The sequence below is a fragment of the Bos javanicus genome, chromosome 1, assembly GCF_032452875.1.
Source record: "Bos javanicus breed banteng chromosome 1, ARS-OSU_banteng_1.0, whole genome shotgun sequence".
NCBI classification, from domain to species: domain Eukaryota; kingdom Metazoa; phylum Chordata; class Mammalia; order Artiodactyla; family Bovidae; genus Bos; species Bos javanicus.
Window position 1 is genome coordinate 59,394,771 of NC_083868.1, and position 13,974 is coordinate 59,408,744.

The following is a 13,974-nucleotide window of genomic DNA, read 5'->3' on the forward strand; positions in this document are numbered from 1 at the left end:
GTGGACCATGGACTTAGAAAATGCAGAAGACTGACGATACACACAGGTGGAGGAGACATGAGTCTCTCTCTTCATCATGTAGGTCACAATTCAAAGTTCTGGAGTTGCTACATTTTAAGAGTAAAATGTTTTGAGGCTTTTAAGAGAATTTCAAATGAATTAACTTTATTTGGGGAACTATGATTTGGGAATGATTAAAATATTATAATCGGATATTGTTTCATAAACATAATTATAGGCCACCTTTTCAAAAGATCTCAATAACTCAGTTTTTTTATCGGTATGGTCACTTGCCTGTCTGACTCCATCTTCCATGGAAGATGGAAGTGATTCCATCTTCCAAAGCATGTTACTTTGCACAACTGACAGCTGGCATGTGGATATTGATGCAGAGAAAGAAGGAACTGCTAAGGTTGTGGAAGTTGGGACTTGGCAGGCTTTAAGCACAGAGGGCAAAGGCGCCAGAAACATGGGCAAACAGCTTAAAATTGTCCCTTCTTATGTTTGTGCATTGTTTCTATATGGAAAATTACATTTCTCTGAGAGTATATGTGTAAATATGCATCTGCTAGTGTTTTGGCAACTCTAAGTTACCTAAATTAGTTTTGATCAACACTGTCGGATTTTTAAACCCACCAACGTAATAAAAGCAAGTTTAAAAAAACACAAACAAATCCTACAGTACATTGTGTGCTGTGCTGTTCCAAGCCTCAGTTTCAAGACAAAAGGAAAGCGAGACTTTGTCATTCGCTAGCTGTTAATAATCAAGAGAAGATCTGCCAGACAAGCTCTTCGAGGGCTCTGTCTGTCTGGACCAGGTATATACCGAAATACACAAAGGGCTTTGCAGGGGGAGAAAAATGAGTGTTCGTGGACAATGATGCAGCTTTCTTAATTAAGATTTTCATTACTGATACATACATTAAGTTCTGCAACTGCAAGAGCCAAGCACTGCCATGTGCAGGTAGATGTCCCTGATTCCATCTTCAGGCAGCAAAGCTAAAACATATTAAGCGTGCACCCAGCAAATGTTGTGGGAGCCAGGAGAGTTCCAGAAATATTTCTGTTGAATGCAGAGAGGCCCCATTAAAAGCAAATTTGTAATGCATCTAATAGGCGGGAGAAAAGCCCATACCAATAGACTGTGTGTGCATGTGTCCCTGTACAGGATTGCTTTGAGCGTCCAGCCACAGCAAAAGGTAGCTGCAGCTGACCTAGAAATAATCCCTACAATCACATCAATAGCTCAGGCCTGAAAAGGACCTTTGATCTTTAGGTTTTCTAATGCCTATTGTTGAGAAAGGAAATAAAAGACCGATTTGGGGTAGTTTTTGGAAGATGGTATAGACTCCAGTCCACAGCTGGCCCTGACTCTGTCCCTCTGGGTCACTCTGTCTGTTTTCCCTGGATCCTCAGGCTGGTCCACAAGTCAGTGTGGTCTGCCAAGGGTGTACTGGTCCCAGGAAATAATCTGACTGTGGTGTGGAGAAATCTTTCTTCTTAGATCAAGTTATTTTTTGCTAAGAGATGAGAGGAAATTAAACCCTGCACAATCCTAGAAATGGATGAATATCTAGAGTACATGTTTTTGATTACATCTTGACTAAAGCCTAACTTGTTTTAGAGTTGCTGGCACTGTTAATGTGCACCCAGCTCTCTCTTGTTTTTCTGGCTTCTAATTACATCCCTCCTTGTTTCAACTCTATGTCCCCTTGGGGAGCTACCCGTAAAACTCCGATCTACTCTTTAAAAGAGGCCTCTATCTCTTGGTCATTACTAAAGAGGAAATGATTATTAGACACTGGACTTGATGAATGATCATTGTATCACAAAAGTCAAAAATTGTACATTCATATCTTATTAGGTAAAAGCATTTATTTGGAATTTAAATGTAGTCCCTCATTTTCTAAAAAAGAATAAATCAGAATCCAACACCAAAATCACTCAAAAGGTAATCTTAAAGTGTTTTCACTATAGTTCTTTGTTGTTTGGGGAAAAGGGGGAAATTCCCAATAATTGTGACCAGTAAGATTTCTCTTGGATTCCTGCTCCAAGATTCAGATCTCTGAAGTAGTTTTCTGAATGTTAGTGTACATTTCTGAAATTTGTCTCTTTTTAGAGAGTTGGAGTGGATGGTGAACACACAACCTACTGTGAGGTGGTTGACCTCTGTACAGATTCTAGATAGGAGATGTTCATGACTGGTGATAATAAGACGACCAAGAAATTGACCCTTTGTATTATCTATATTAATAAATAAATAGAGATAGATAGATTGTTATAGACACCTTGTCAACAGATACTTCATATATTTTGGGGAAACTAAACAGTATTAAGATTCTTTCTAATCTTCACTGAAAAGTGCTATTATTAAAACTGGTAGACTGGTAGTCATATAGGCTCAAACACATTCTAGGAAAAAATAAATCTACATTTTCTTACTCTCCTCCCCAACATTTTATGATTTTTGAGGCCCTCTTTTGCATCTTCATGTTAATTTTTTTCACAGTGTTTATCACTGCTTTCATAAAATTTTTAAAAATTAAAAAAATTATATATATATAATTAAGTCACTTTGCTATACAAAAGAGATTAACACAACATTGTAAATCAATTAGGCTTCAATAAAATAAATAAAAAGTGGTAGAGGAGTATGCAGAATCTCCTGGTGAAGAACCAATGTAGTAGACTATTCGAGTTTCATAATGATGGAAAAAGGAGGGGGCAAAAATCCCAGAAAATGATTCTAATCAGAGACTTCCTACTACTTCCCTTATGCACCCTTGACTAACTTGTATGGACCAGAATGAAGGACATTGCTAGAGGATTTAGGTGTAATTTTACTCAATTTCTGTCATGAGACACATGCTTCTTATATTCAAAATATAGGATTAACTTTAAATTAGAGGTGATAATTACTTTCCATGTACCAAAGTCTAGAAATTTCCAGGGGGGAACTAAAAGTTGAATCAGTTTTAGCTTACTAAAAGTGTGAGAGGGTAAGGTGGCCATTCTAAATAAATATCTGGAAATTATTCTCTGGGATAAGATAGGTATGTCTGATTTATCTTCAATAACCTCACATTAGAAGAAATGAGAAAATGGCTGTCTGGGGAGGCCTTACAAATAGCTGTGAAAAGAAGAGAAGCAAAAAGCAAAGGAGAAAATGAAAGATATAAACATCTGAATGCAGAGTTCCAAAGAATAGCAAGAAGAGATAAGAAAGCTTTCTTTAGTGATCAATGCAAAGAAATAGAGGAAAACAACAGAATGGGAAAGACTAGGGATCTCTTCAAGAAAATCAGAGATACCAAAGGAACATTTCATGCAAAGATGGGCTCGATAAAGGACAGAAATAGTATGGACCTAAAAGAAGCAGAAGATATTAAGAAGAGGTGGCAAGAATACACAGAAGAACTGTACAAAAAAGATCTTCACGACCCAGATAATCATGATGGTGTGATGATGGTGTGATCACTCACCTAGAGCCAGACATCCTGGAATGTGAAAGTCAAGTGGGCCTTAGAAAGCACCACTACGAACAAAGCTAGTGGAGGTGATGGAGTTCCAGTTGAGCTATTCCAAATCCTGAAAGATGATGCTGTGAAAGTGCTGCACTCAATATGCCAGCAAATTTGGAAAACTCAGCAGTGGCCACAGGACTGGAAAAGGTCAGTTTTCATTCCAATCCCAAAGAAAGGCAATGCCAAAGAATGCTCAAACTACCGCACAATTGCACTCATCTCACACGCTAGTAAAGTAATGCTCAAAATTCTCCAAGCCAGGCTTCAGCAATACGTGAACTGTGAACTTCCTGATGTTCAAGCTGGTTTTAGAAAATGCAGAGGAACCAGAGATCAAATTGCCAACATCCGCTGTATCATCGAAAAAGCAAGAGAGTTTCAGAAAACATCTATTTCTACTTTATTGACTATGCCAAAGCCTTTGACTGTGTGGATCACAATAAACTGTGGAAAATTCTTCAAGAGATGGGAATACCAGACCACCTGACCTGCCTCTTGAGAAATCTGTATGCAGGTCAGGAAGCAACAGTTAGAACTGGACATGGAACAACAGACTGGTTCCAAATAGGAAAAGGAGTATGTCAAGGCTGTATATAGTCACCCTGCTTTTAACTTATATGCAGAGTACATCATGAGAAACGCTGGGCTGGAAGAAGCACAAGCTGGAATCAAGATTGCCGGGAGAAATATCAATAACCTCAGATATGCAGATGACACCACCCTTATGGCAGAAAGTGAAGAGGAACTCAAAAGCCTCTTGATGAAAGTGAAAGTGGAGAGTGAAAAAGTGGGCTTAAAGCTCAACATTCAGAAAACGAAGATCATGGCATCTGGTCCCATCACTTCATGGGAAATAGATGGGGAAACAGTGGAAACAGTGTCAGACTTTATTTTTCTGGGCTCCAAAATCACTGCAGATGGTGACTGCAGCCATGAAATTAAAAGACGCTTTACTCCTTGGAAGGAAAGTTATGACCAACCTAGATAGCATATTCAAAAGCAGAGACATTACTTTGCCAACAAAGATCCGTCTAGTCAAGCCTATGGTTTTTCCTGTGGTCATGTATGGATGTGAGAGTTGGACTGCGAAGAAGGCTGAGCGCCGAAGAATTGATGCTTCTGAATTGTGGTGTTGGAGAAGACTCTTGAGAGTCCCTTGGACTGCAAGGAGATCCAATCAGTCCATTCTGAAGGAGATCAGCCCTGGGATTTCTTTGGAAGGAATGATGCTAAAGCTGAAACTCCAGTACTTTGGCCACCTCATGCAAAGAGCTGACTCATTTGAAAAGACTCTGATGCTGGGAGGGATTGGGGGCAGGAGGAGAAGGGGACGACAGAGGATGAGATGGCTGGATGGCATCACTGACTCGATAGACGTGAGTGTGAGTGAACCCTGGGAGTTGGTGATTGACAGGGAGGCCTGGCATGCTGCGATTCATGGGGTCGCAAAGAGTCGGACACAACTGAGCGACTGATCTGATCTCTGACAGAAAGAGTGCAGAAAGAATCTAATGAAAGAAAAAAAAAATTTATCACTACAAAGACCTCTTCTACAAGAGAGTAGAAAGACTCTTTGACTAATTAGGTGGCATATGTACCATTGTTGTTGTTGAACTCATTCGCTCAGTCGTGTCAGACAGACTCTGCTACCTTTTGGACTGTAGACTGCTAGGCTCCTCTGTCCATGGGATTTTTCAGGCAAGAATACTGGAGTGGGTTGCTATTTCCTCCTTCAGGGGATCTACCCAGGGATCAAACCCATGTCTCATGCACTGCAAGCAGATTCTTTACCACTGAGCCATTGGGAAAGCCCATTTGTACCAAACATATATATAATGTATATCCTATACATACACCACTGCCCAGCTTTCAATTGGCAATGATGTTTGGGGATGAAAAGGGTGAGAAAGAATGGAGGGAAGATTCATGCTAATAAACAACACAACACCAATCATCATTATTGGGTCCTGTTTGGCCTCTGAGTACAGGCCATGTTATAGAGGCAGGGGTATAATATGTGACGTTTTCTAAGGGCATCAATAAGAAAGTTACACATTCGGCACTCTGAGCCTACGTATGGCAGTGCCAGTCTTTAACTGCTCCAGGGGCATCACTGAAACCTAGCCGGTAGTCATGTGCTCCCACTTCTTGGGCAGTTTCACTGCTCAGGTAGAGGAGTTATTTACTAGGCCTGGTTCCTACCACTTGCCTCAGCTTGTAATTGGCCTAAAGGAGCTTCTGTACAATCTTGAACATGATGGTTTCTTTTCTGCTTCCCTTCTGGACACTGCCTAAGGATTTAAGGAACTGCATATGACTTCTGGACATGGTTTTTCTTTAAAGACGTAGAAAAAATGCTCCAGAGCACATGGCATCCCTTATCATCTGCAAATGAACTTTTTGTGCTGAAGGAATGCTCCAATTACCACTCAGAACAGCGTTGCACAACTCCTGCCCCTCAGAGAGACTTGGGTTGCACATGCCGGGAGCCACATGCTCACAATTCCAAAACACAGGAAGATGCTCTGTCAGTCTGCGCTGTGAAGGGCAGGGGAGGATGCTGTCAGTGTGGCATTTCTGCCTCTTAGCGTCTTTCACTTTCCCTGAAGTTGCTGAAAAATATTCCATTTCATTAAGTATGTAGTAATACACATGGGAGTCAGAGAGAGGGAAAGGTGGAGGACACTGATGACATGGCCTCTAGCACTTTATTTATGAGAACATCCAGAAATCTCTATCTACATCTGGTAGAAGAATAGTGTCAATTCTGCCCTGGAGACACAGATCAGGCAATGTTGCCAGTGTGTATTTTTCCCTTCCCAATAATTTACTGATTCTGGAGTCTGATGGCAGAGCTCAGATGATCACTTTCACATTCATATGAGTGAACAATTAGCCTGTCCCTTTGGGGGAATGGCGATGTCAAATAAACATAAATGTATGAAACCAGGGGAAGTACTGACTGTCCCTCACCCAGAAAGAAACTCTGCTGGTCTCCCGAGTGGTGCTTCTCTCCCCACAACTTTCCCTGGGAGAGGGGTGAGGGTGGGGGGTGCCAGCAGAGCGCAGGAAACAGCGCTAGAGGTGACCTCACAGGACAAGAGTGGGCACTGCCTTTGCAGCAAAGGGTGAGACTAAACAACAGAACGCCTGTGAGGCTGCTCATTCGCCCTTTGCATGTTTTTACTGTATTATTCACCTTTTCATCGTTGATTATATCTACTTTTAAAATATTAAGGATATGTCATAGTATTTCCCTAGTTGTTTAAAAAATACTGTTTACCACAGTGATTTCTATTTTCATGTAATAAAATGTAATATTCTTTAAGTTTTCAGATGGGATTGTATGCTTGGCAAAAGCATCTTGTACCCCAATATAAAAATATTCCCTTACATGGCAAAAAGTACAATTGACAAGTACAGAATTAGTGAAGATGCAGAGAAATGGGCAGCCTCTTTCCTTGCTGGTAGGGGTATACATGGCTTTCCCTAGTGGCTTAGCAGTAAAGAATCTGCCTTGCAATGCAGGAGGCCCGGGTTCGATCCCTGGGTCTGGAAGACAGCATGACAACCCACTCCAGTACTCTTGTCTGGAGAATCCCATGGACAGAGGAGCCTGGCAGGTTACAGTCCATAGGGTTGCACAGAGTTGGACTTGACTGAAGTGACAAAGCAGCAGTAGCAGCAGGGGATATACACTGATACAATTTTGCTGGAGGACACTTTAGCAGCAGATACATTTTACTTTGGCAGTTCCACTACTAGAAATTACCCTAAGGAAATAATCAGGCAAGTGAATTAAAAAAAAAAAAAAAGCACATATGTATAGAGATGGTTACTGTAGCACTGTTTAGTTAGAAAAAATTTCCAAATATCCTAAATGTCCATCTGTAAGTGACTTATTCAATAAATTACCCTCTACTGGAGTACAATGTGGCTGTCAAAAAGATAATGTAGATCTATATTTATTATTATGGAAAATGCCTGTTACAATGAGTAAAAAAGCAGATTGCAAAACAGCCAGCAGATTTTCCTTTTATTTTGAAAAGAGAAAGACAAAGAAAAACAGACAGATAAATAGATATGTTTGGAAATATATTCCCCAAAGTGTTAACCCTCTGGATAGTGAGATTTTGAATGGATTTTTTTCTTTTACATCATTACTATAACAAATGCAAACCAAACTAAATGTATACTTTAGAACTAAAAAAATAGAATTTGAATTTTAGGGAAAAAAGCTTAGATAAATCCTGTAACAACTACTTAAAAATTTAAATATGAGTTTCATAGTCATTCAGTTCAGTTCAGTTCAGTTCAGTCGCTCAGTCGTGTCCGACTCTTTGCGACCCCATGAATCGCAGCATGCCAGGCCTCCCTGTCCATCACCAACTCCCGGAGTTCACTCAGACTCACGTCTATCGAGTCAGTGATGCCATCCAGCCATTTCATCCTCTGTCATCCCCTTCTCCTCCTGCCCCCAATCCCTCCCAGCATCAGAGTCTTTTCCAATGAGTCAACTCTTCACATGAGGTGGCCAAAGTACTGGAGTTTCAGCTTTAGCATCATTCCCTCCAAAGAAATCCCAGGGCCGATCTCCTTCAGAATGGACTGGTTGGATCTCCTTGCAGTCCAAGGGACTCTCAAGAGTCTTCTCCAACACCACAGTTCAAAAGCATCAATTCTTCGGTGCTCAGCTTTCTTCACAGTCCAACTCTCACATCCGTACATGACTACTGGAAAAACCATAGCCTTGACTAGACGGACCTTTGTTGGCAAAGTAATGTCTCTGCTTTTGAAGATGCTATCTAGGTTGGTCATAACTTTTCTTCCAAGGAGTAAGCGTCTTTTAATTTCATGGCTGCAGTCACCATCTGCAGTGATTTTGGAGCCCAGAAAAATAAAGTCTGACACTGTTTCCACTGTTTCCCCATCTATTTCCCATGAAGTCATTAGCAATTAGTAACTCTCTGAATAGGGTGACACTACTGCCTGACCATTCTCTTGATGGATGGCATCACTGCCTGCCTTCCTCAAGTTTCCTCCAAGTTTGCCAATTCAGGTAACACATTACATCTTAAAAGACTTTAAAGTATAAAAGGGCACATACTGGAAATAACCCAAATATCTATACTTAGGGCATTGTTAGGAAAATTCTGGGAGTTTTATATGATAGGAAACTATTCAGACCTTATGGTGGCAGTATGTAATTATACTGAGAAGGGCTTACATAATATTTAGTAAACAATAGAATACAACCTTATACATACAGTATGTGCTCAATCGTGTTAAATTCAGAGGAAAGACTAGAAGGTGATCTAAAAAATTGTTAATAATCACTTTTTCTGTTTAGGGGGATTGTGAATATTTTCTCCATACTTTCTTAATATTTTACAAGAAATGTGAATTATAGAATCATGAAAGAAGTAACTATTAAAAAAAATACAGCTGTGTTGCTCAACAGCTGGCAAATTTTATCCCAGATGTATCTACAGTTGAGTTTTGAGTCAAATGGTCTTAATGTCATTTCCTAAAGGAAATCTAGTAGAATGGAATGTGTTCAAATAAAGGAAAGCTGTCATTGCCACCACCTCTTTGCAAGCCACCGCTTTATAACAGAATAAATCTGAATGGGGAATCCTAGTGCTATTGGCAATTAAGAATTTACACATTCTTTAGGTCTTTTTTATATCTTGTTTTATGCTACTAGAAGCTGAAGTTTAGTTAATCTTTAGTACTCTGAAAGGTCTCCAGCTCTGGAAGCTATTTTGGAGTCTGATGACATAGGACACCATTAGGAATGGAGGCTCATCCATTCATTTTAAGTGAGAGTTCCCTGGAGTAACAAGGGTGAGCTGCTATACCAGGTCTTCTATAGATCATTAGCTTTCTTTCCCTTTTTTCCTTCTTCTCTCGTACCTACCCACTCTTCCTCTCTCCATCCCTTTTTCCAAGAAAATAAATAAATAAACAAACAGTCTATGTACAGTTAGATGGAAGCTCTTAAAATTCAGAGAAAATTCACCCAGGACCAATACCACACTTCAAGTAGATGACCTAATTGTTCCTAAATGATCATATGTTAGCAAAATGATGACGGAAGAAATCAGAATTGTCACTTACATATGCATGTTGTATATTAGAGGCTTGTCAATAAGGCAGAGAGTAGATATTTAGTGAGAAAGCAAGAAAATAACTAGGTAATGCCAGAATGGGAGGAAGGAGAAGGCAGAAGAAAGTAATGACGTGGGTTTCTGTGTCTTTTGGCAAAGGTTATCTAATCACCTGTTCTTGGCCTTTTGGACTAGATGTCAGCCTTTAAACTAAACTAGACTGTTTTTTCTGTACCAAACACAGTGTCTGGTGCAATGTAGATGCTCACCAGAGGCTTAGAGAGTTGAACAGAGCCCTTTTACTGCCTTTTCATTCTGGCCTTAGATTGGATCAAAAAGAAACTAAAACCCCTAATATCTTTTCACGCTTATTATGTAAAATTCCATCGTAATTTGAACTAAAAGGCACATCTTCTCTAAGTTTCCTCCTTGGTCACTGAACTTCTGGAGAAAGTCACACAAGACAGAATGGGTACTATAAAAACCCATCAGACTCACCTAGACCTTCTGCACTGCCAAGGAGAATCCCACTGTGTTCTTCTGGTCAACCTGCCATCCTATTTGTCCCAAGAACGATTTTACACTTCTACTTTCCTGAAATCTCCTCCTCACTTATTCTTGGCAGCACCTTGCTCCCTAGGAGTGACCATTTGGGACACCTCTCAACCTCTCAGAACCAAGCCTACACACAGCTTGCCTGTATCTCTACCCTTCCTTCTTCTTTCTTGTAACTATGGAAGAGATGTCCATCCGTCTATCCTTCTGCTTGTGCTCAGGACCCCGTGTCTCTGTCATATCAGGAACCATCCGTTCAACAGTCATCCTATCCTATTATTGCTCCTATACACTGAATCTCTCATCTCTACTGTATTTTTCTAAGCATATAAAAATGCTAAAATTGCCATTCCCCTCCAGAAACTTCTTTTGACCTCACCCCCCCTCCACATTCCTAAGATATTATACTAGCTCATTTTCTTTTCCTTTAAGGTAAAATTTCCAAGACTTATCCACATTTGCTCTGTTTCTTCACTTCTTATACTTTCCTCATCCTTTAACAAATAAGTTACTGCTTCTACCTCTTCAACAAGCCACCTTTTGCTAAAGTCAACAACAACCTTCAGACTAATACATTAAGTGATATATTTTTCAACCCTTAACTTACTTGACTCCTCAGGGGTCACTATTGACCACTCTCTTTGAAACGCTTTCTTTTCTTGGTTTCTGTGTCAATGTTTTCTGATTTTCCTACTGCTGCTGGTACTGCTAAGTCACTTCAGTCGTGTCCGATTCTGTGCGACCCCATAGATGGCAGCCCACCAGGCTCCCCCGTCCCTGGGATTCTCCAGGCAAGAACACTGGAGTGGGTTGCCATTTCCTTCTCCAACGCATGAAAGCGAAAAGTGAAAGTGAAGTTGTTCATCCGTGTCCAACTCTTAGTGACCCCATGGACTGCAGCCCACCAGGCTCCTCCGTCCATGGGATTTTCCAGGCAAGAGTACTGGACCCCTTAGCTATTCCTTCTGAGGATACTCACAGCCTCATTTTTCCCTTCCAGGTGATTAAATACTGAGTTCTTCAAGTCCCAGTTTGGGCCTTCTTCTCCATCTAACCTTATCCCTAGGCAATTATCATCCATGCCAACAGCTTCATTTGTCTTCATTTTATTTCTGAATTCCAGTTGTATACATTCATCTGCCTACCCAATATGATTACTTCTCTCTATCAAAAGCATTTGACACTAGACATCTCAGAAATAGATCTTAACCCCAGTTCTCCTCTGGTGTTTCATAGAACCCTGAGTGGCACCATCCTTCATATTTTTAACAAACATAAAACCAGTAGTCACTTCTTTCTCCTTCATCTCCCACATCCAATCCATATATTTGTTTCAAAATTATATATTTTGTTTCTGAATTATCTCTCAGTTGCCTTCATTTTGCTTCCATTCCCATCGTCAAAATCCAAGTCTATTTTTTATCCGTTCTATTACTATAGTCTCCTTACTTTTGCTCCTCCTAAACCATTTACCACGATGAAACTAGCTTAATTTTTTAATTTCAGGTTTATGGTAGTTTATTATGCAATTGTAAGAGATAATACAGAAAGGTCTGGTATGCCCTCTACCCCTCTCTCATAATGGCCCAATATAATATCTTGTTTAACTGTAGTACAATATCACAATCAGGAAACGGACACTGGTACAATCCATCCACCTTATTCAGATTCACTCATTTTACATATACTCATATAAGTGTGTGTGCGTCGCTCTATGCGATCGCATCCTTATGTAAAGATTTGCATGATTACCACTAGTCAAAGTACAGAACGGCTACATCCTAAGACTATTTTGGGCTACAGTTTTGTAGCCACAGTTAGCCCCATCTTCCCTCACTCCTTAATCACTGTTAATCTGCTCTCTATAATTTTGTCATTATAAGAATGTTATATAAAGGAAATTGGCCTTTTAACTCAAGTGTAACATCTTTGTTATTAATCCAAGTTATACATATCAAGAGTTCACTACTTCCAAGTGTTGAGCAGTTCCATGGTTTGGTCATACTATGGTTTAACCATTTACTGATTGAAGGACATCTGGGTTGTTTCCAGTTTGGGGCTATTGTGAGTAAAGCTGCCATAAACTTTGTTTTCTGTGTGGATATGTTTCCATCTGTTTGGGATAAATGTACAAGAGTAGCAAGATCTTTTTAGAATACAAAATTGATCATGCCACTTTCAGTCTTAAATGTGCTTTTCCATTGCCCTGAGGCAGGTCCTTAACATTTCATCAGAGATCCTGACATCAACAGGCCCTGAATTATCTCCTCAACCTCAGAGGTCAGCTCAGAATCACTTCCTCAGGGAAGCGTCTTCTGTACTTCCAGACTCACTTAGATCCCCCTCCTATATTGCTTGTAGAGGACCTGGCACTTTTATTTCACAGCAGTAAGCACAGCTTGCAATTATAAGTTCTTTTGTGTGACCATTTGATTAATGTCTCTCTCCCATCCCCCAGACTGTAAACTCCAGCAGGGCAGAGGCTCTGTGTGTTTTGCTATTAGGTTTTCAGCACTTAGTAGACATTCACTTTGTGTTTAATGAAATTCCACGAAGATTTTAAGACAGATAGTCTTGGATTCAATTTCTGTCTGTTATTTCCTAGGCATTCTTGGAAAAAATTATTCAAACATGCTAAATATCCATTTCATTTTTATAACATTATAGACTTAAAAAGAGTAGTTTAAAAGGTTAAATCATATAGCCATTAAAAATATTTTGTCTAGTACCCAAAGAAAGGCAAGTACTCAACAAATTTTATCACTAGTTTCACAAAAGATAAGGGTTTTGTTTTTGTTTCCAACTTGGGTTTAGTTCATTGTCTTCATTTCTTGCTTGTTCCTGGGATTCTGATTCTGGTAATTTTAAGAGTCTAAAAAGGAAGCCTCAGTTTAGAACTCCAATATTTCTATGACAGCTGGTTTCAACCTCAGGTATGTCCCCTTAGGCATTTGAGAGCCTTATCTGACCTCTTGGCTCTGGTTTCCATTTTCATTTTACTCAGTACTTCCTCCTCTTGTTTCCCAGCTTGTGGATCTTAGGGTTTGCAGGAAAGCCTCTTCCCCCTCCCAGTTTACATAAAGAAGTTTTCTAAACATATCTTGCCTCATTCCTTATGCTAATACTTTTCCATGGAGGAGAATCATCCTGTTGGTAAGGCAGCCCTTGGTCCCTGTTTCTCAGTTGGCTGGGACTTATCTATTGAAGTTTCTGAGTCTTTCTCCTTTCTAGACTGCTTAGACTAGCGGGAGTCAGTGACCTGGAAAAGCATTACTCTTATGCAGATCCAGATTTTCCCTTGGGAGGAAGAGAGTCAGTGAGCCCCTTCTACCTCTCATACTAAGTTCTGTCCTTCCACCTAGACTTTAGCAAGAATTTTGGCTCCCCAGCTATCACTTTTTTAATTTTTCAATGGGCTTAAAATTTGAGTGGGGAAAAACTGCTTTTTATTGTACCCCTTCAAAGAATCCTACACTTAGGTTTATACTTTTGCTCGGGATATCATTTCTTTACTTTTCCTTTCTTTCTTTCTTTTTTTTACATTCAAGCCATTTTTCAAGACTAGCTAAATGGGAAGTCTGGGGTGCTGCAGTCTATAGGGTCACAAAGAGTTGGATACCACTTAGCAACTGAACAACAACAAAAATCACATTTTACACGATGTTTTCCAGCCCATAAGTTTTCTCTCATGAAAGAAATCCTACAGTACTTATTGGAGTATCATTCCTTTTGGAATTGTTATTATCTTATGTGCATATGGAACACTCAATAGTATGGCTTCTTTT

At 39.9% G+C, this 13,974-nt stretch overlaps 1 protein-coding gene across 28 annotated transcripts in view; it reads right to left on the reverse strand.

The window, feature by feature from the left end:
• ZBTB20 (zinc finger and BTB domain containing 20) overlaps positions 1 to 13,974 on the reverse strand; it is an 865,788-nt gene that overhangs the window by 181,933 nt on the left and 669,881 nt on the right. The window lies entirely within an intron of this gene.